Source organism: Peromyscus eremicus, chromosome 15, assembly GCF_949786415.1.
Source record: "Peromyscus eremicus chromosome 15, PerEre_H2_v1, whole genome shotgun sequence".
In the NCBI taxonomy this organism is placed as follows: domain Eukaryota; kingdom Metazoa; phylum Chordata; class Mammalia; order Rodentia; family Cricetidae; genus Peromyscus; species Peromyscus eremicus.
In genome coordinates this window covers 23,977,491-23,998,455 of record NC_081431.1, presented here as the reverse complement: position 1 = coordinate 23,998,455, position 20,965 = coordinate 23,977,491, and the positions used below count along the sequence as shown (strand labels likewise).

Below are 20,965 nucleotides of genomic sequence, written 5' to 3'. Positions count from 1 at the left end.
GCTGGAAGGTTTGTGGAAGGAGGCCCGAGCTGCGATATCTCGGGGTGAGGTGGCCAAAATATGAGCGTGACAGGAGTAGGATTCGAACCCACGCCTCCAGGGGAGACTGCGACCTGAACGCAGCGCCTTAGACAGCTTGGGGATACTGATGGACGGTATGACACAGAGGCCGCCAGCCTGGATGAAACCCGGGGGCCACGCGCGCGCCGGGCAGAGCTGGAGCCACGGAGCGCACGGGCACGTGGCGGTCCGGGTGCTGAGGCTGCGGGCCTCGCCCGGTGTCCACCGCGTGGACGTGGAGACGCTCCTAGGCGCCAAAGTCGCTGCAGGTCCCCGGGGTGCGGTGGGGGTGCGTCTGGGGCAGCAGCCCAGCCGCCGCAGGGCCGCGCAGGTGTGGGTGCAGCCTCTCCTGATGGCGTGGGCGAGGGCGGCAGAAAGCTGTCACCTCTGAGAGCCCCGCTCAACAGCCCGGGCGGGGGCAGGGGGCGGGGGACGCGGTGATCACACAGGGTTGCGGGTTCGGGTCCTGGTGCGAGGGGCGTTGTGGCGGCGTCCCGGGGACTCTGGGGTTGGGTGCGGGGGTCGGCCAAGGTGAGAGGGAGAGCTTAGGACCTGGCTGGAGCGACGGAGAGGGCCCGGCGTGGCGATGAGGTCGTCGTCGCGGTCCTCCCCGTTAGTATAGTGGTGAGTATCCCCGCCTGTCACGCGGGAGACCGGGGTTCGATTCCCCGACGAGGAGACGTGCCATCTTTTTAGCCAGACCGTCGCCCACGGCTGCGCTGGCCCTTGGTCCTTTTCCAAGCGCCGGGATCGGGCTGCCCACGGCCCGGACTGCTCACCCGCCTGCGGACCCTCGGGCCCTCGCCTGGCACCTGGCACCTGGCCCAGCAATCCGACGCCAGGGAACGGGTCGCCCTCCCGACCAGAAGACGGTTGTGAGAGCCGCCCCCATGGACTCTCGTGTCCTGAGCCCCCGGTGCGTCAGGCGAGTCTTGGTGGTGACCCGCCCCGAGCGGTCCCCGACGCTCGCTCTTCCCCGTGGCCCTCGCGGCGCGCCGGGTTGCTGCTGCAGTCAGGTGGCGAGAGCGCCCACAAGGGCCCGGCGTGTGCGTGCGGGAGGCGCGGCTGGGACGGCGGGGAACAGCGCGCAGCGGCGGAGCCCGGGTTGGCGGTGGCTCGGGCGGTGGCGTTGGCTTTGACGTCGGGGCGGTCCCCGTGGGGAGGGCTCAGGGCGGGAGCCGGTAGACGACGTCGCCGTCACCGCTGTGCACTGTCCGGTGTCAGTCCCCGGCGTCGTGTGGGCGCCGTCCTGGCGGTGTGGCGTTGGTGGTATAGTGGTGAGCATAGCTGCCTTCCAAGCAGTTGACCCGGGTTCGATTCCCGGCCAACGCAGCTGCCCGTGTTTTGCCAAGATCCAGGGCCGAGGCTGGCCCTGTCTGGCGTCTCAGCTTGTCCCGAGACTGCGCGGCCAACACCATCGCTCCACTGAGCTAAGGAAGAAGGCAGGGGGTCCGACACGTTTTGAGGGTGTTTCTAGCGGGAGGAGAACTGCCAGGTCCAGGCGTCTAATCCGCGAGGATGGGCTGGGCTTGTCCGCGAATCGCCAGAGGGCAGCGGGAAGTGGGCAGAGGGCAGGGCAGAAGTAGACCCAGGTGCCCGCGAACCCCGAACGGCATCTGGTAAGGCCGGTAATGCGGGGAAATCGGCTCTTGCGCCAGGCAGGCGGACAGATCGGCGGGCTTTTTGTCCTTGAGGCTGGCTGTCAGCCTGGCTCCGGGAGGCGAGTGTCGGAACAGTCAGGTGTGGTCTATGCTCCCTGGTGGTCTAGTGGTTAGGATTCCGCGCTCTCACCGCCGCGGCCCAGGTTCGATTCCCGGTCAGGGAAGCCTTTCTTATTCCTCTCTGGACCCTCGCCTCCTCCCAGCCCTCTGTCTCCTCTTGCCACCTCACGCGGGATCCTTGGCGCCAACAAACCACACGCCTCCCTTTTGTTCAGGGGCATCGCGGCTCTGCTCGCCCCTGCTGCTCTCACGCCCCCACCCAACACAACATGGCCCGCTCCCTGTCTGCACAGCCCACCCTTTGCCTAGCTTCCCACTGCCGCCCACCGTCTCTCACACAAGACGCCAACTCTGCGCTTGGACAGCTCAGCCTTGCTGCTTCCCGTCCTGCCCAGCTTACACACCGCCACCATCACGCGGGCACACCCACCCACCACGCAGCCCTCGCGCACACGCTTCCGAGCCACTCATGGACCCCACAGAGTCTCCACCTCACTCCCCCGCCTGCTCTGAGGTCCAGAAGAATTCCCCCACCTGCACACCTGACTCACCTGCCTCCTCACAGGCTCCCTGTGAGCCTTATCCTGATCTTTACAACTCAACGTCCGCTTCAAACAAATGGAGACATTATTTTTCAGTGTGTGTGTGTGTGTGTGTGTGTGTGTGTGTGTGTGTCCGTACGTACATATGTATGTTATATTTTTATGTATATCTTGAAAAACTCCAGGGTGGTGTTGGTATGGGATGGGGAGGGACGGGACCTGCGGTGTGTCGTGGGGTTGCCATGGGGAGGTGTTACTGCGGGGCAGACGATCGGGTCAAGGCGAAAGCATCTGGTGTGGTTACCTTACTCAGCGTCGCCGCCAGGGCGGGCAGTGCGCGTCCCCAGCCCCGGTTTCCTCCTTCGAAAGCCCCTGGAGCATCTAAGGAGAGCTGAGGCCAAGTCTGGCGTTTGCAATGCCCCTGTTTCTCCCGCTCCTTGGGGACCGGGGCGCATGTGTGTGGGGAAGAGGTGCAGGCGCAGGTGTGAGTTCGAAAACTGGAGCGGAACCTCCGTCCACCTGTTGGGTTCACCGCCGTGTGGGTCCCCTCGGTGCTGACCGTGCCAGCAAGTCCGAGGCCCAGAGTCAGATCCTTGAGTGCTGACGGCTGGATTGAGCTCCACCCGATTCGCAGGCACAGTGGGAGATGCCAGCAGATCCTGGGGGAGCCCAGACAGAGCCTTTTCCCCACCGGACTCCAGCCCTCCCCTGTCCCAGAAGCCCTCCCAGTCCCGGGGGCCGGGAGACACCAGTGTGAAGCTGCATCTGGGAAGGGGCTGTCCGGCCGCGCCCCTGGCCACCTGTGTGACTCGGAGAGAAGGCCTGTGGGGACCGGCGGCGGGGGGGGGGGGGGGGAGGACATACAGCGGACAAACCTTCCCTAGCTGTCATCCAAACGTGGACATCGAACGCCAACTGTAGAGAGCCGTGCACGGCCGTGCCTCAAGGATGGCGCAGTGTCTGGCTTCTGCCTTCCCGATGGCAGGTGCTCCTTATTTGGCTAAGGCTAGGATCTGGCTTGCTTCTGCACACCTGGACCTAATCTGGCTTGCTTGCACGTGTCTGACCCTAGCGGCATTGTCCACGTGGCACCACGGGGTTGATTTGCCCAGTGGCTATAAAGGGCGTGGGCTGACTTTCCCAGTAGAGTGATTGTGAGAGTGACTGGGAGGGTGACTGTGAGAGTGAGAGAGGAGAGTGTGAGAGTGAGAGTGAGTGAGAGAGAGAGAGAGAGAGAGAGAAGAAGAAAAAGACTATCCCCGGGGTCAGAAGATTGTTCAAGGTTCCTGAATAAACTGCTTAGAGAAGAGTCTGGCGTCGCGTCATCCTTGCTGGTCGAGGCGGACGCGACAGCCAACAGCAGGGATGCAGGGATGACTGGCTCTGTGCTAGCTGGGTTTGGAACCGTGACAGCTCTGGGAAGAGGGACTGTACCGTGAGAAAACGTCTCTATAGCGTGTGCCTGCGATGAGTGATGGATGTGGGACAGCCCACGGGGGGAAGTAGGGATGGTGTTGGGGTGCGGGGAAGGGGGCGGGTACGGGATGAGGGAGTTGTGAGTTGTGGCCAGGGGCTGTCCCATCCCTGGGCAGGCAATCCTGAGCTGTGTAGGACAGCTGGCTGAGCAAGCCAGTAGGGAGCATTCTCCCACAGACAGCTAATACAGCAGTTCCTGCCTCCAGGATCCTACCCTGGCTTCCCTCGGGGAGGGACTCAGGAGCCTTAAAGTGAAACAAACGCTTCTCCACTCAAGTTGCTTTTGGTCACGGTGTTTGATCACCATAATACAAACACTAACTCAGGAGGTACCTGGTTCCCGGAGTGGAGTCTTGCTGTGAAAGACCCGATCACCTGGCCTTCCTGAGGATTGGGAAAGGCCTCTGAACTGTGGGCAGAAGGCAAAGCACCTGACTGCTCCAAGCTGGCTGTGCACCTCCGGGGCAGCTTGGAAGAGAATGTAGAGAGCCGTGCTGATGCTAACGACTACTGAGGCCCTGCACCTGAAGTTTCAGCAGGCACAAGTGAAGTCCCTGGGAGATCTCCATTGGGGCCCTTCGGGTGTTTGGAATGAAGAAGGTGTGGTCCTGCTCAGCCGGGGCTGAAGAATCATCTGTGGTTTATGACCAAGAGACCAGACCCAGCAAGGTGAAACCTTGACTGTGCGGGGACAAACCTTGATGGTGCTCCACTGGAGCTGAGAAGCCAGCGCTGATGAAGACAGCAGCGTCACCGAGGTGAAACCTCCCCACCCTCCAACCACCGGGAGCGGGACCTTCCTGAAGGTCAGCATGCAGAGCCTGAACCTCATGCCAGCCAGCCAATTTTAAAACGTGTAGGACTCGCCTATGTGGGGATGGCATTGAAAGTGTGGAAGGATGGATCCCAGAGAGCAGCAGAGTCTTGGAGATGGGCGGTGGGTCTGCAGTCCCCAGAGAGAGGCTGAGAGGGGACATGAGCAAAGGTGCAGCCTCCAGTGAACCCCACTGCGACTGGAAGGCTTGGCATTTCCACATGACATGCTCAGAGAGTCCCCGAAGAGAGCCCAGCACAGGCTATCACCAGCGAAGGCGGGGGTGGGTGTGGGTGTTTGGAGATGCAGGAACCCCGGGACAACCACCAAAGGGGAGTAGCGGCCTCAGAGTGGAGCCCATCTAGGCCTGGGAGAGCAGCTGCAGGTGCTGTGAGTGGCAGAGTGGAGGGAGGGTGACTGTCCACCCCCTCTGGACCCACAAGAGAGCCAGTGAACAGGAGAGCTCAGACACTGGGCTTGTGACAGTGTTGGACTTCGGTTTTGCTTTCCTAGGATAATGATCGTGCCTGGATTCTTTCCTCTTTTAACTTAAAACAAAACAAAACAAAACAAGAAAAAATCAAAACAAACAATAACGACAACCAAACTCTGTGTGTTTTAAGAACACTGAACATTGAATCTTTGACTTGAAAAAGACTGTGGCACCTATGAAGATCTTGGTTGTGGAATATTAGCTGTAGATGTGTTCCATTGGATTATGATGTGGAATATTTGCTTAATGATGGAAGGAAGGATGGCACTCTTTCACGTTGCATTTGTCTAACCCTGAAGCTGTGTTTTTGTTTGTTTGTTTGTTTGTTTGTTTGTTTTTTGGTTTTTCGAGACAGGGTTTTTCTGTGTAGCTTTGCGCCTTTCCTGGAACTCACTTGGTAGCCCAGGCTGGCCTCGAACTCACAGAGATCCGCCTGGCTCTGCCTCCTGAGTGCTGGGATTAAAGGCGTGCGCCACCACCGCCCGGCGGCTTTTTTTTTTTTTTTTTTTTTTTTGAAGCTGTGTTATTTTGACTGCCTAAAACACCTTATTGGTCTAAGAAAGGAATGAACCGCCAATAGCTGGCATGCAGAGGGTTGAACAGGGCTGCCAGGCAGGGAGGATAAATAGGAGCAGAAGTAAGGAGAGTATCGAAAAAAGGAGAAGGAGAAGAAGACCCCAGGGGCATCCATTCAGCCAGCCGCTCAATAAAAATAAAGGCATATAGGATAGAGAAAGGTAAAAGTTCAGAGGGGAAAAAAATTAAATGGGATAATTGAATTAAGAAAAGATGGCCAGAAAAGAGCCAAGCTAAGCCCAGGCATTCATAAGAAAGAATAAGTCTCTGTGTATTTCTTTTAGTACTGGGTGGCGGGCTCCCAAGAGTAAAATATTATGCAAACAAACAAACAAAAACCAAAAAAAAACAAAAAAACAAAACAAAACCAACGACATTTCTTGATGTTTTACATTGTGGTGTTGAGATTAAAATGAGCTCTGAGGGATGAACAGAACAGAAAGGTTATGGCTCAGTAAGTGACCTGGTTTTCTGCCAGGCTGACAAAGGGTCAAGGATGCTGGTTGGTTCTGGTGAACTTGACAAAAACCTGGACTCCACTGAGAAGAGAGAATGTTAATCAGGAAGAGTCTTCCCTGAGACGGGCCTTCAGCCGAGTTTGTAGGATATTGTTTGATTCATGATGGATGTGGGAGGGCACATGAAGAGAGGAGGTGGGTGACTGGGCGGTGCCAATCCCTGGGCAGATGGTCCTGTGTGGGAAAAGAGAGCAGGCTGAGCAAGCCAGTAGGCAGCCCTCATGCAGCTGCTCTGCATCACTTCCTGCCTCTAGGTCTCTCACCTCACCACACCACTCCCAAGACCGGACTCTGACCTCCTAAGCCTCAAAACCTAGCCCTCCCCACCTCCACCACCCATCCAAACTTCCACCACTGTGGCGCTGAGGAGTTGAAAGAAGAAATCAAACCTTCTCACCCCAAGGTTGCTTTCTCTCACACATTTGATCACAATAGTAACAACCTCAACTAAAAACATGATCCTGCTCCCTACTCAGAACGAAATGGGCAGGGGCCCCAGGAGATGGTTCCAGGAGCCTGCGGGGCAGAGATTGGGCTGCTTCTGTTCCTGCTCATTTCCAACTCCCTCTCATCCCAACATCCCTGAGCATCACCAGCAACACAGCAGCAGCAGCAGCAGAACAAGGAGTTGAAGATAGAGGAGGACAAGGACGAGGAGGTGGAGGAGAGGAAGAGGAGGAGGATGCTGTGGGATGGTCTGTATGTCAAATGTGTTGCTGATTGGTCAATAAATAAATCACTGATTGGCCAGTGGCCAGGCAAGAAGTATAGGCGGGACTAACGGAGAGGAGAATTGAGAGAACAGGAAGCTGGGTGAGGGAGACACTGCCAGCCTCCATGATGACAAACAGCATGTGAAGATGCTGGTAAGCCATGAGCCACGTGGCAAGGTATAGATCTATGGAAATGGATTAATTTAAGCTGTAAGAACAGTTAGCAAGAAGCCTGCCATGGCCATACAGTTTGTAACCAATATAAGTCTCTGTGTTTACTTGGTCGGGTCTGAGCGGCTGTGGGACTGGCGGGTGAGAGAGATTTGTCCTGACTGTGGGCCAGGCAGGAAAACTCTAGCTACAGGAGGAGGAAAAGAAGTACAATGAGAAAAATAATCGTAGTATTAGTAGTAGTAAGTAGTAGTATAAGAGGAAGAAGAAGGAGAATTAGTAGAAGAGAAAAGAAGAAGAAAGAAGGAAGAAAGAAGAAGAAAGAAGAAAGAAAGAAAGAAAAAAAGAAAGAAGAAGAAGAAGAAGAAGAAGAAGAAGAAGAAGAAGAAGAAGAAGAAGAAGAAGAAGGAGTGGCCGTCACCATTGCCAGGGTAACAACCCCATGTCCTAGTACCAACATCCGGTCTCTCCTGCCCTTGATATGCTGCCTAGTTTCCCCTCTGATTGCAGACCAAAGTGAACTGAGGAGCCCCACTTGGTTCTGTTTCTGCACTCTCTTTACTAAAAAGCTGCAGGAGTCCCGACCACTCCCACTGGCCTTTGTTGAAGACAGAGAGCAGGCAGGTCAGGGACTTAACAGGTGGCAGAGGCCAGCCAGGTGCCTGTGGTTAGACAGGGCCTTTCTCTGGCGGTTATGCCTTGGATGGGTCCGGTGACAGATGGGAACTAGGATTGAGTTGTCTGTGATTGTGCCTCTCTGGCCTGTGCCTAGACTTCTACCTGTCTCTCTGTCTCTGTCTTCTCTCTCTCTCTCTCTCTCTCTCTCTCTGCCTGCGTGTGTGTGTGTGTGTGTGTGTGTGTGTGTGTGTGTGTGTATGTGTGTGTAACAGAGAGAGACAGACAGACAAACAGATAGAGAAACAGAGATCTCAGCAGAGAGGGAGTAGTGTCCTGTAGGGCCAAAGACCCTGTGGATGACCAAGGGTGTGGGTGGGCTCTGGGCCGAGTGAGAATCGGCAGCGGTGGGGTTCTCCACCTCCACATGGTGGAAGAAGGCGTGAGAAAACACCTGCTGCCGAGTCACGGGAACTGGGATGCTCTCTAGGGTCCAAATGAGTTGCTGTGGGCAATGTGCTAGGGGAAATAAGGCACCCTCGTCCCTACCGGGGCTGTCCCTCCTCAGCAAAGGAGGCACAAGGTCCAGGATCAAGGACGCATTTCAGGCCCCCGATGAAGAGGGGAACACCAAGTAAGTCTCTATTGTGAGAGTGGCAGGCTGTGTGGGGCCAGTACTGTGGGGTGGGAGGCTGGAAGTGTGGGGTGGGAGTGATGTCCGGGGTGGGTTATAAGAACCATGGAGGCGCTGGCTGCTGGCGCCAGTGTGCAGATGTGAGGCTAGGTATGGCAGGTGCTTTGAAGTGCCCAGGAAGTGAGTGAGGGATGCAGTGTCTTTGCAGTTGGGCCTGGCTGGCTGAGTTGAGGAGAAGCAAACAGGTAGGTGGGTAGGCGCTGGCTCACTGGAGTGCAGCTGGCACTTGCGCTGTCCAGGAGTTGTGTTGTGTGCACAGCGCGGGCAGCTTGGACTGGGACAAGGATGGACTGAAAGACTGGACACTGGACGTGTGGCTGAGGACCAAAAATAACTGGTCCCTGCATGGGCCGGGAATCGAACCCGGGCCTCCCGCGTGGCAGGCGAGAATTCTACCACTGAACCACCCATGCCATGGACAACACTCTCCCCGACTGCTCCCACAGCCTCTGCTCCCCGACAGTCAATGCACCAGCTGGATCCTGGGCCCTGGCTGGATGGACCGGCCAGGGGAGCGCCACGGCCACGGCCAGGAGAGTCCCCGGTCCAGACTGAGGCTCTGGGGCTCAGCGCGCCTCTCCCGGACGGACGCCCAGGGCGCACGTCAACCTTGCCCCTGCTGTCCATGGACCAGAGGGCGAGCGGCTTTGCGAGCACCAAGGGTCTGGCAGGCATTCGCAGGGAAAGGGCACCTCCGCACACGAGAATCCCCGACGACCACAGACCACCCAGATGGGTGCGGTGGGCGTCTCCCGCGGCAGTTGGAGGAAATGGAATGAGACAGAAAGGGCTGGCGGGCGCGAGGGCTGGGCGAACAGTGACGAGTGTCGGGTGGGGATGGACCAAGTCCTGTGTTGGCAAAAGAATGGCACGGGGCAGGCTGACTGGCTGGCTGGGCTGCCGGGGTGCTCAGGAGCGGCTGCCTCCATTAATCCTGCACATGCCGCATCCGCTCTCCTACAGGAGTTGGTGGCAGCTGAGAGGAGGGCGCTCCTCTAGTCACAGGTGTGGCCCTGAAGGTTGCGGGTCCGACCGGAGCGCCGGCGCTGGAGAGGTTGTGGAAGGAGGCGCGAGCTGCGATTTCTCGGGGTGGGGTGGCCAAAAGCTGAGCATGTCAGGATTGGGATTCGAACCCACGCCTCCAGGGGAGGCTGCGACCTGAACGCAGCGCCTTGACCGCTCGGCCATCCTGACGGCGGGTCTGACCGCGAGGCCGCTTGCCTGGCTGGCAGCAGGCGCCCACGCGCGCGCCGGGCGGACCTGGAGAGACGGGGCGTCCGGACACGTGGCAGATCGGGTGTTGAGGCTGCGGGCCTCGCCCGGTATCCCCGCGTGGACGTGGAGACGCTCCTAGGCGCCAAAGTCGCTCTAGGTCCCGGGGTGCGGTGGGGGTGCGTCTGGGGCAGCAGCCCAGCCGCCGCAGGGCCGCGCAGGTGTGGGTGCAGCCTCTCCTGATGGCGTGGGCGAGGGCGGCAGAAAGCTGTCACCTCTGAGAGCCCCGCTCAACAGCCCGGGCGGGGGCAGGGGGCGGGGGACGCAGTGATCACCCGGGGTTGCGGGTTCGGGTCCTGGTGCGAGGGGCGTTGTGGCGGCGTCCCGGGGACTCTGGGGTTGGGTGCGGGGGTCGGCTATGTTGGGAGGAAGAGCTTAGGGCCTGGCTGGTGCGACGGAGAGGGCCCGGCGTGGCGATGAGGTCGTCGTCGCAGTCCTCCCCGTTAGTATAGTGGTGAGTATCCCCGCCTGTCACGCGGGAGACCGGGGTTCGATTCCCCGACGAGGAGACGTGCCATCTTTTTAGCCAGACCTACGCCCACGGCTGCTCTGGCCCTTGGTCCCCTTCCAAGAGCCGGGATAGGTTTGCCCAAGATCCGGCCTGCCCACCCGCCTGCGGACCCTAGGGTCCCTCGCCTGGCACCTGGCACCTGGCCCAGCACTCCGACGCCAGGGAACCGGTCGCCCTCCCGACCAGGCGACCGGTGTCAGAGCCGCCCCGGTGCGACTCTCGTGTCCTGAGTCCCCGGTGCGCCAGGCGAGTCTTGGTGGTGACCCGCCCCGAGCGGTCCCGGACGCTCGCTCTTCCCCGTGGCCCTCGCGGCGCGCCGGGTTGCTGCTGCAGTCAGGTGGCGAGAGCGCCCCCAAGGGCCCGGCGTGTGCGTGCGGGAGGCGCGGCTGGGACGGCGGGGAACAGCGCGCAGCGGCGGAGCCCGGGTTGGCGGTGGCTCGGGCGGTGGCGTTGGCTTTGACGTCGGGGCGGTCCCCGTGGGGAGGGCTCAGGGCGGGAGCCGGTAGACGACGTCGCCGTCGCCGCTGTCCACTGTCGGGTGTCAGTCCCCGGCGTCGTGTGGGTGCCGTCCCGGGTGTGCGGCGTTGGTGGTATAGTGGTGAGCATAGCTGCCTTCCAAGCAGTTGACCCGGGTTCGATTCCCGGCCAACGCAGCCGGCCCGTTTTTTGCCGAGGTCCAGGGCCGAGGCTGGCCCTGTCTGGAGACTCTCAGATTGTCCGCCGAGACGTTTTGAGGGTGTGTGTAGCGGCAGGAGAACCGCCAGGGCCAGGCGTCTAATCCGGGAGGAGGCGCCGGGCTTGGGGGCGAATCGCTAGAGGGCAGCCGGGGGTGGGCAGCGGGCAGCGGGCAGGCATTCCGGCTTACAGGGTGGCTGTCAGCCTGGCTCCCAGAGCCGAGTGTGGGGACCGTCGAATGTAAATCACGCTCCCTGGTGGTCTAGTGGTTAGGATTCGGCGCTCTCACCGCCGCGGCCCGGGTTCGATTCCCGGTCAGGGAAGCCTTTTTTCTTCTTCTCTTGAACCTGGCCTCCTGGAAGCCCTCTGTCTCCTCTTCTCACCTTATGCGGGATCCTTGGCGCCAACAAACCACAAGCCTCCCTTTTGTTCAGGGACATCGCGCCTCTGCTCGCCCCTGCTGCTCTCACGCCCCCACCCACCACAACATGGCCCGCTCCCTGTCTGCACAGCCCACCCTTTGCCTAGCTTCCCACTGCCGCCCACCGTCTCTCACACAAGACGCCAACTCTGCGCCTGGACAGCTCAGCCTTGCTGCTTCCCGTCCTGCCCAGCTTACACACCGCCACCATCACGCGGGCACACCCACCCACCACGCAGCCCTCGTGCACACACTTCCGAGCCACTCATGGACCCCACAGAGTCTCCACCTCCCTCCCCCGCCTGCTCTGAGGTCCAGAAGAAGCCCCCCACCTGCACACCTGACTCACCTGCCTCCTCACAGGCTGTCTGTGAACTTTACCCTGATCTTCACAACTCAAAGTCCGCTTCAAAGAAATGGAGTCATTTCAATCTGTGTGTGTGTGTGTGTGTGTGTGTGTGTGTGTGTGTGTGTGTGTCTACGTATGTACGTATGTTCTAATTATCTGTATATTTTGAAAAACTCCAGGGTGGTGTTGGGATGGGATGGGGAGTGACTGGATTTGCGATGTGTCGTGGGTTGCCATGGGGAGGTGTTAGTTCGGGGCAGACGGCCGGGTCAAGTCGAAAAGCATCTGGTGTGGTTACCTTACTCAGCGCCACCGCCGCCGCCAGGGCCGACAGTGCGCGTCCCCAGCCCCGATTTCTTTGAAATCCCTAGAGCGTCTAAGGAGAGCTGAGGCCAACTCTGGCGTTTGCATACCCCTGATTCTCCCGCTCCTTGGGGACCGGGGCGCATGGGTGTGGGGAAGAGGTGCAGGCGCAGGTGTGAGTTCGAAAACTGGAGCGGAACCTCGGTCCACCTGTTGGGTTCACCGCCGGGTGGGTCCCCTCGGTCCTGACCGTGCCAGCAAGTCCGAGGCCCAGAGTCAGATCCTTGAGTGCTGACGGCTGGATTGAGCTCCGCCCGGATTGCAGGCACAGTGGGAGATGCTAGTAGATCCTGGGGGAGCCCAGACAGAGCCTTTTCCCCACCGGACTCCAGCCCTCGTCCCGGAAGCCCTCCCAGTCCCGGGGGCCGGGACACCAGTTTGAAGCGGCATCTGGGAAGGGGCTGTCCGGCCGCCCCCTGGCCAGCTGTGTGACTTGGAGTAAAGCCCGTGGGTGGGGATGGGGGTAACAGACACCGGTCATTTTTTTGCTGGCAGGCATCCAAATGAGGGCCGTTGATGCCAACTGCAGTGATGCAGGTATGTCTGCTTCTGTGCTAGCTGGACTTGGGCAATGTCACACCTCTGGGAAGAGAGACTGTACCGTGAGAAAACATCTCTATAGCATGTGACTGCGATGAGTGATGGATGTGGGACAGCCCACAGGGAGTAAGTAGTGACTGTGTTGGGGTGCGGGGTAGGGGGCCGGCCGGCATGAGGGTGTGGCGAGTTGTGGCCAAGGGCCATCCCATTCCTGGGCAGGCAATCCTGAGCTGTGTAGGACAGCTGGCTGAGCAAGCCAGTAGGGAGCATTCTCCCACAGACAGCTACCACAGCAGTTCCTGTCTCCGGAATCCTACCCTGGCTTCCCTCTGGGAGGGACTCAGGAGCCTTAAGGTGAAACAAACACTTCTCCGCCCAAGTTGCTTTTGGTCAAGGTGTTTGATCGCCATAATACAAACCCTAACTCAGGAGGAAACTGCCTCCCGGAGTAGAGTCTTGCTGTGACAGACCCGATCACCTGGCCTTCCCCAGGATTGTGAAAGGCCTTTGAACTGTGGGTAAGGCCGGCAAGGACCTGACTGCTCCAAGCTGGCTGTCCTCCTCTGGGGCAGCTTGGAAGAGAATGTAGAGAGCCATGCTGATGGTGTCGACTAAGCAGGCACCTGAAGTTTCAGCGGGCACATGGGAAGTTCCTGAAAGAACTCCGTTGGGGTCCTTTCGGTGTTTGGAATGAAGAAGGTGTGAGGGTCCTGCTGAGCCCGGGGCTGAAGAATCTTCTGTGGTTTATGAACAAGAGACTGGACCCAGCAAGGTGAAACCTTGGCTGTGCAGGGACAATCCTTGATGCTGCTCCACTGGAGCTGAGAAGCCAGCACTGATTAAGAAGACAGCAGCCTCGCTGAGGTGAAACTTCCCTACCCACCCCCACCCCCGGGGTTGGTGGCCTCCTGAAGATCAGCATGCAGAGACTGAACCCCATGCCAGCCAGCCATTTTGAAAACGTGTAGGACTCGCCTATGTGGGGATGGCATTGAAGGTGTGGAAGGATGGATCCCAGAGAGCAGCAGAGGTGTGGAGATGGGCGGTGGGTCTGCAGTCCCCAGAGAGAGGCTGAGAGGGGACATGAGCAAAGGTGCAGCCTCAGGTGAACCCCACTGCGACCGGAAGGGGTGGATCGTGGGGAACAGCCGAGGCTTGGCATTTCCACATGACATGCTCAGAGAGTCCCCGAAGAGAGCCCAGCAGTGGCTGTCACCAGCGAAGGAGAGGGTCTTGGAGATGCGGGGCACCCCGGGACAACCACCAAAGGAGACAACGGCCTCAGAGTGGAGCCCATCTAGGCCTGGGAGAGCAGCTGCAGGTGCTGTGAGTGGCAGAGCGGAGGGAGGGTGACTGTCCACCCCCTCTGGACCCACAAGAGAGCCAGTGAACAGGAGAGGTCAGACACTGGGCTGGTGACAATGTTGGACTTCGGTTTTGCTTTCCTAGGACAATGATCATGCCCGGATTCTTTCCTCCCCGTACACAAGAGCCTTTATCTTAAAACAAAACCAAACAAAACAAAACAAGAAAAAAATCAAAACAAACAATAACAACAACCAAACTCTGTGTGTTTTTAGGACACTGAACATTGAATCTTTGACTTGAAAAAAAGACTGTGGCACCTATGAAGTTCTTGGTTGTGAAATATTAGCTGTGGATGTGTTCCATTCGATTATGATGTGGAATATTTACTTAATGATGCAAAGAAGGATGGCACTCTTTGATGTTGCATTTGTCTAACTCTGTGAAGCTGTGTTTTTTTAACGGCCTAAAACACCTTATTTGTCTAAGAAAGGGCGGAATGGCCAATAGCTGGGATGGAGAGGGCTGAACAGGGTTGTCAGGCAGGGAGAATCAATAGGAGCAGAAGTAAGGAGAGTATGGAGAAAAGGAGAAGGAGAGGAGGACGCCAAGGGGCCAGCCACAAAACCATTCAGCCAGCAGCTCAATAAAAGAAAGGTATATAGGATAAAGAAAGGTAAAAGTCCAGAGGGGGAAAAATTAGATGGGATAACTGAAGTTAAGAAAAGATGGCCAGAAAAGAGCCAAGCTAAGCCCGGGCATTTATAAGTAAGAATAAGTCTCTGTGAATTTATTGCAGTGCTGGGTGGCGGGCTCCCAAGAGTAAAATATTATGAAAGCAAACAAAGAAACAAACAAAAAACAAACAAACAAAAAAACATAACCAACGACAATTCTTGATGTTTTACATTGTGGTGTTGAGATTAAAATGAACTCTGAGAAATGAACAAGAAAGGAAAGGTTATAGCTCAATATGAGACCTGGTTGTGTGCCAGGTTGACAAAGGGTCAACAATGCTGGTTGGTTCTGGTGAACTTGACAAAAACCTGGACTCCACTGAGAAGAGAGAATGTTAATCAGGAAGAGTCTTCCCTGAGACGGGCCTACAGCGGAGTTTGTAGGTCATTGTTGGATTCACGATGGATGTGGGAGGGCACATGAAGAGAGGAGGTGGGTCAGTGGACGGTGCCATTCCTGGGCAGATGGGCCTGTGTGGGAATAGAGAGCAGGCTGAGCAAGCCAGCAGGCAGCCCTCATGCAGGTCCTCTGCATCACTTCCTGCCTCTAGGTCTCTCCCCTCACCACACCACCCCCAAGTTCGACTCTGACCTCCTAAGCCTCATAAGCCCAGCCATCCCCACCTCCACCACCCATCCACACTTCCACCACTGTGGCGCTGAGGAGTTGAAAGAAGAAATCAAACCTTCTCACCCCAAGGTTGCTTTCAGTCACACATTTGATCACAATAGTAACAACCTCAACTAAAAACATGATCCTGGTCCCTACTCAGAAAGAAACGGGCAGGAGCCCCAGGAGATGGTTCCAGGAGCCTGCGGGCAGAGATTGGGCTGCTTCTGTTCCTGCTCATTTCCAACTCCCTCTCATTCCAACATCCCTGAGCATCACCAGCAACAACAACAGCAACAGCAGCAGAAGAAGAAGAAGGAGCAGAAGAAGGAGTTTAAGGGAGAGGAGGAACAGGTCGAGGAGGTGGAGGAGAGGAAGAGGAGGAGGAGGAAAAGAAGTACAATAAGAAAAAACAATCGTAGTATTAGTAGTAGTAGAAGAGGAAAAAGAAGGAGAAGAAGAAAAGAGGAGGAAGGAGGAGGAGTAGGAGGTGAAGAAAATGGAGGAGCAGGAGGAAATGGAGGAGGAGGAGGAGGAGGAGGAGGAGGAGGAGGAAATGGAGGAGGAGGAGATGGAGGAAATCTAGGAGGAGGGGGAGGAGAAGGAGGAGGAGGAGGAGGAGGAGGAGGAGGAGGAGAAGGAGCAGTAGTAGCAGGAGCAGGAGCAGCAGCAGAAATAGCAGGAGTGTCCATCACCATTGCCAGGGTAACAACCCCATGTCCTAGTACCAACATCCGGTCTCTCCTGCCCTTGATATGTGACCTAGTTTCCCCTCTGATTGCAGACCAAAGTCAACTGAGGAGCCCCACTTGGTTCTGTTTCTGCACTCTCTTTACTAAAAAGCTGCAGGGGTCCCGACCACTCCCACTCGCCTTTGTTGAAGACAGAGAGCAGGCAGGTCAGGGACTTAACAGGTGGCAGAGGCCAGCCAGTTGCCTGTGATTAGACAGGGCCTTTCTCTGGCCAGGCAGTGTGCTGTGGATGGGTCCGGTGACAGATGGGTGAAGGCCTTCCTTCATGGAAGCCACCCCCTTCCGGAGCAAAGAGGAGTCGGACTGCAGGAAGGGACACACGGTCCAGCGGTTGGGAGGCTGGAGAAGGTGTGAAGCACAGAGTCTGTGCATACACTGAGCTTGCTTGACAGGACAGACTGTCAGCCTGGCCTGTCAATCAGGTGGGGTGGTGAGGATGCCTGGCACACAAGTCTACCAATAGGTCACCTGGACTAGCCCAGGTTTCAGAAAACCAGGGAGCAGTGCCTAGACAGCCAGCAAGGGCTTTACAATGGCACAGAAGGAACTAAGACTGAGTTGTCTGTGTTTGTGCCTCTCTGGACTGTGCCTGGACCTATCTTACTCTGTGTGTGTGTGTGTGTGTGTGTGTGTGTGTGTGTGTGTGTGTGTGTAACAGAGAGAGAAAGACAGAGACTGACAGAAACAGAGATAGAGAAACAGAGAGAGAGAGAGAGAGATCTCAGCAGGGCAGGGAGGAGTAGTGTCCTGTAGGGCTAAAGACCCTGTGGATGGGTGGATGGTCAACAGTGTGTGCGGGCTCTGGGCTGAGTGAGACCCACATGGTGGAAGATGTCGCAAGGAAACACCTCCTGCCGAGTCACGGGAGCTGGGATGCTCTCAAGGGTCTAGACGAGTTGCCATGGGCAATGCGCTAGGGGAAATAAGGCACCCTCGACCCTACCTGAGCTGTCCCTCCACAGCAAAGGAGGCAAAAGGAGGTCCAGGATCAGGGACGCATTTCAGCCACCCACCCCCCCACCCCCCCACCCCCCACCGCCATCAAGAGAGGTCCGCCAAATAAGTCTCCATTGTGAGAGAGGCAGGCTGTGTGGGGCCGGTACTGTGGGGTGGGAGGTTGGAGGTGTGGGGTGTGGGTGATGTCGGGGGCGGGTTATAAGAACCATGGAGGTGCTGGCTGCTGGCGCCAGTGTGCACAGGAGAGGCTAGGTATGGCAGGTGCTTTGAAGTGCCCAGAAAATGAGTGAGGGCTGCAGTGTCTTTGCAGTTGGGCCTGGCTGGCTGAGTTGAGGAGACGCGACCTGGTAGGTGGGTAGGCGCTGGCTCACTGGAGTGCAGCTGGCACTGGCGTTGTCCAGGAGTTGTGTTGTGTGCACAGCGTGGGCAGCTTGGACTGGGACAAGGACGGACTTACGGACGGGACACTGGACATGTGGCTGAGGACCAAAAGGGACTGGACTCTGCATGGGCCAGGAATCGAACCCGGGCCTCCCGCGTGGCGGGCGAGAATTCTACCACTGAACCACCCATGCCATGGACAACACTCTCCCCGACTGCTGTCACAGCCTCTGCTCCCCGACAGCCCCTGCACCAGCCGAATCCTGGGCCCTGGCTGGATGGACCGGCCAGGGCAGCGCCACGGCCAGGGCCAGGAGAGTCCCCGGTCCAGACTGAGGCTCTGGGGCTCAGCGCGCCTCTCCTGGACAGAAGCCTAGGTCCCATGTCAACCCTGCCCCTGCTGGCCCACGGGCCGGCGGGCTGGCGGGCGCGCGGTTGTGTGAGCATCAAGGGTCTGGCAGGCGTTCGCAGGGAAATGACCACCTCCGCACACGAGAATCCCCGACGACAACAGACCACCAAGGTGGGTGCGGTGGGCGATTCCCGTGAGAGTTGGAGGGAATGGAATGAGCAAAACGGGGCGGCATGTAGGCGGGACAAGGAGGAGAATAAAGCTGGGAAGTGGAAAGTTGAGTCAGAGAGACACTGCCAGCCGCCACGATGAGAAACAGCTTGTGAAGATGCCGGTAAGCCACGAGCCATGTGGCAAGGTATAGATTAATGGAAATGGATTAATTTAAGCTGTAAGAACAGTTAGCAAGAAGCCTGCCACGGCCATACAGTTTGTAACCAGTATAAGTCTCTGTGTTTACTTGGTCGGGTCTGAGTGGCTGTGGGACTGGCAGGTGAGAGAGATTTATCCTGACTGTGGGCCAGGCAGGAAAACTTAGCTACAAATGGTGCCCAACGTGGTGGCAAGAGTTTCCACCTAAAAACTGAGAAAAAAGATTCTAAAACGGAGCTAAAAACAGATCCTAATTGTCTCTCTCAAATGAGTGGCAGCTGCCGGTTTGAGGTACTTGTGGGTTCCTAAGGTGCGCACTCGATCTGCAGTTTGGCAGGAATGAGGCCTCTGCAAGTGGCACATTAAGCTGCATGGTGGATTTAGACTTTGCTAGTACAAAACAAAAAAAAGAGGTTTCTGGGCTACACGCTGCTTGGATAAAAGCATAGACCCACGATAGCTCCCAGAGCTGGTGAACGCCCTGTTGGGAAGCTGAGGTGGGCAGAGCCAGCAGCCACAGCTGCTGCAGTTTAAAGCAAGAGATTCACAATAAGACAGATTCAGATGTAATAGTTTAAATGGGTGTAAAATATACGTAGGCTTGAAAGAGACAAAAAAGGTGATATATACAGTTATAGAAACAAATACATAGTTTTAAAAAAATAAAGTCTTTAAAGAGACAGTAAAATTAATATAAAAAATAAGCCACATAAAGATGAATATTACACAGAGAATCTGGATTGTGTTGTCTTTGGGATTCTTAACTGCAGAGAGATATTTGATTGCAAAGGAAGCTGAGTTAAACCAATATGTATACTTTAAAGATACCTTAACTTCAAAATTTAGATGTAAGGATGTGTTGCTTTGGAAAGGAGACTCTGCTTTTGTTCCCACAGAAAGCCAGAGGCTATGGATTTGTTCCAGATTAAGATACATCAGATTTGACCAGCCAAGACCCCCTGAAAGGTCTCAGATGACACCATGGCCCAGATGATCCAACATCCAGAATGGTTTCAAGGCAACTGGCTCAGATGATACAGCCTCACGGACTACTCCATGATCCTCAAATTTTCTTTGTGTCCCCATAAGATACAGCGCCCCCCTCCAGCAGGAAGTAGTAAGAGAAGCTATGCCCAAATTCCCAAATTATATGTAATTTTACTTTGTTAAGGTTAAAACCTTCCTTTTTGAAAAAAAAAAAAAGGGGGGGGGGGAAGTGCTGTGGGAAGTTCTGTATGGCAAATGTGTTGCTAATTAGTCGATAAATAAAACACTGATTGGCCATTGGCTAGGCAGGAAGTGTAGGCGGGACAAGGAGGAGAATAAAGCTGGGATGTGGAAGGCTGAGTCAGAGAGACACTGCCAGCCACCATGATGAGAAACAGCTTGTGAAGATGCCGGTAAGCCACGAGCCATGTGGCAAGGTATAGATTAATGGAAATGGATTAATTTAAGCTGTAAGAACAGTAAGCAAGAAGCCTGCCATGGCCATACAGTTTGTAACCAATATAAGTCTCTGTGTTTACTTGGTCGGGTCTGAGGCTGTGGGACTGGCAGGTGGGAGAGATTTGTCCTGACTGTGGGCCAGGCGGGAAAACTCTAGCTACAGCGGCGGGCGCGAGGGCTGGTGGAACAGTTCCAGGTGTCGGGTCAGGGTGGACCAAGTCCTGTGTTGGCAAAAGAAAGGCACCCGGCAGGCTCGCTGGGGTGCTCAGGAGCGGCCGCCTTACTTACTCCTGCACGCGCCCCATCCGCTCTCCACCAGTTGGTGGCAGCTGAGAGGAGGGCGCTGCTCTAGGCACAGGTGTGGCCACGAAAATTGGGGGTCCGAGGGGAGCGAAGGCGCTGGAGAGGTTATGGAAGGAGGCGTGAGTCCATCTTTTGGACTGGGGCTGCCAAAAGATGAGCATGTCAGGAATGGGATTCGAACCCTCGCCTCCAGGGGAGACTGCGACCTGAACGCAGCGCCTTAGAACGCTCGGCCATCCTGACGGCGGGTCTGACCCCGAGGTCGCTCGCCTGGCTGGCAGCAGACGCCCATGCGCGCGCCTGGCGGACCTGGAGCGACGGGACGCTCGGGCACGTGGCGGTCCGGGTGCTGAGGCTGCGGGCCTCGCCCGGTGTCCACCGCGTGGACGTGGAGACGCTCCTAGGCGCCAAAGTCGCTGCAGGTCCCGGGGTGCGGTGGGGGTGCGTCTGGGGCAGCAGCCCAGCCGCCGCAGGGCCGCGCAGGTGTGGGTGCAGCCTCTCCTGATGGCGTGGGCGAGGGCGGCAGAAAGCTGTCACCTCTGAGAGCCCCGCTCAACAGCCCGGCGGGGGCAGGGGGCGGGGGACGCGGTGATCACCCAGGGTTGCGGGTTCGGGTCCTGGTGCGAGGGGCGTTGTGGCGGCGTCCCGGGGACTCTGGGGTTGGGTGCGAGGGTCGGCCATGGTGGGAGGGAGAGCTTAGGGCCTGGCTGGAGCGACAGAGAGGGCCCGCCCTGGCGATGAGGTCGTCGTCGCGGTCCTCCCCGTTAGTATAGTGGTGAGTATCCCCGCCTGTCACGCGGGAGACCGGGGTTCGATTCCCCGACGAGGAGACGTGCCATCTTTTTAGCCAGACCGTCGCCCACGGCTGCGCTGGCCCTTGGTCCCCTTCCAAGCGCCGGGATCGGGCTGCCCACGGCCCGGCCAGCCCACCCGCCTGCGGACCCTCGGGTCCCTCGCCTGGCACCTGGCACCTGGCCCAGCAATCCGACGCCAGGGAACGGGTCGCCCTCCCGACCAGGAGACGGTTGTCAGAGCCGCCCCGGTGCGACTCTCGTGTCCTGAGCCCCCGGTGCGCCAGGCGAGTCTTGGTGGTGACCCGCCCCGAGCGGTCCCGGACGCTCGCTCTTCCCCGTGGCCCTCGCGGCGCGCCGGGTTGCTGCTGCAGTCAGGTGGCGAGAGCGCCCACAAGGGCCCGGCGTGTGCGTGCGGGAGGCGCGGCTGGGACG

General features: G+C 57.4%; 11 non-coding genes across 11 annotated transcripts; 7 read left to right on the top strand and 4 right to left on the bottom strand.

Moving 5' to 3' along the window:
* The first annotated feature begins 667 nt into the window (after positions 1-667).
* Trnad-guc (transfer RNA aspartic acid (anticodon GUC)) lies at positions 668-739 on the top strand. Its single transcript has one exon. It is a non-coding gene; the product is annotated as a tRNA-Asp (tRNA).
* A 581-nt stretch (positions 740-1,320) lies between these two features.
* On the top strand, positions 1,321-1,392 carry Trnag-ucc (transfer RNA glycine (anticodon UCC)). Its single transcript has one exon. It is a non-coding gene; the product is annotated as a tRNA-Gly (tRNA).
* Positions 1,393-1,813: 421 nt separating this feature from the next.
* Positions 1,814-1,885, top strand: Trnae-cuc (transfer RNA glutamic acid (anticodon CUC)). Its single transcript has one exon. It is a non-coding gene; the product is annotated as a tRNA-Glu (tRNA).
* Positions 1,886-8,735: 6,850 nt separating this feature from the next.
* Positions 8,736-8,806, bottom strand: Trnag-gcc (transfer RNA glycine (anticodon GCC)). Its single transcript has one exon. It is a non-coding gene; the product is annotated as a tRNA-Gly (tRNA).
* Positions 8,807-9,505: 699 nt separating this feature from the next.
* On the bottom strand, positions 9,506-9,587 carry Trnal-cag (transfer RNA leucine (anticodon CAG)). The gene has a single exon. It is a non-coding gene; the product is annotated as a tRNA-Leu (tRNA).
* A 515-nt stretch (positions 9,588-10,102) lies between these two features.
* Trnad-guc (transfer RNA aspartic acid (anticodon GUC)) lies at positions 10,103-10,174 on the top strand. Its single transcript has one exon. It is a non-coding gene; the product is annotated as a tRNA-Asp (tRNA).
* Positions 10,175-10,757: 583 nt separating this feature from the next.
* On the top strand, positions 10,758-10,829 carry Trnag-ucc (transfer RNA glycine (anticodon UCC)). Its single transcript has one exon. It is a non-coding gene; the product is annotated as a tRNA-Gly (tRNA).
* A 273-nt stretch (positions 10,830-11,102) lies between these two features.
* On the top strand, positions 11,103-11,174 carry Trnae-cuc (transfer RNA glutamic acid (anticodon CUC)). Its single transcript has one exon. It is a non-coding gene; the product is annotated as a tRNA-Glu (tRNA).
* Positions 11,175-17,389: 6,215 nt separating this feature from the next.
* On the bottom strand, positions 17,390-17,460 carry Trnag-gcc (transfer RNA glycine (anticodon GCC)). The gene has a single exon. It is a non-coding gene; the product is annotated as a tRNA-Gly (tRNA).
* A 2,439-nt stretch (positions 17,461-19,899) lies between these two features.
* On the bottom strand, positions 19,900-19,982 carry Trnal-cag (transfer RNA leucine (anticodon CAG)). The gene has a single exon. It is a non-coding gene; the product is annotated as a tRNA-Leu (tRNA).
* Positions 19,983-20,497: 515 nt separating this feature from the next.
* On the top strand, positions 20,498-20,569 carry Trnad-guc (transfer RNA aspartic acid (anticodon GUC)). Its single transcript has one exon. It is a non-coding gene; the product is annotated as a tRNA-Asp (tRNA).
* Positions 20,570-20,965: the final 396 nt, after the last annotated feature.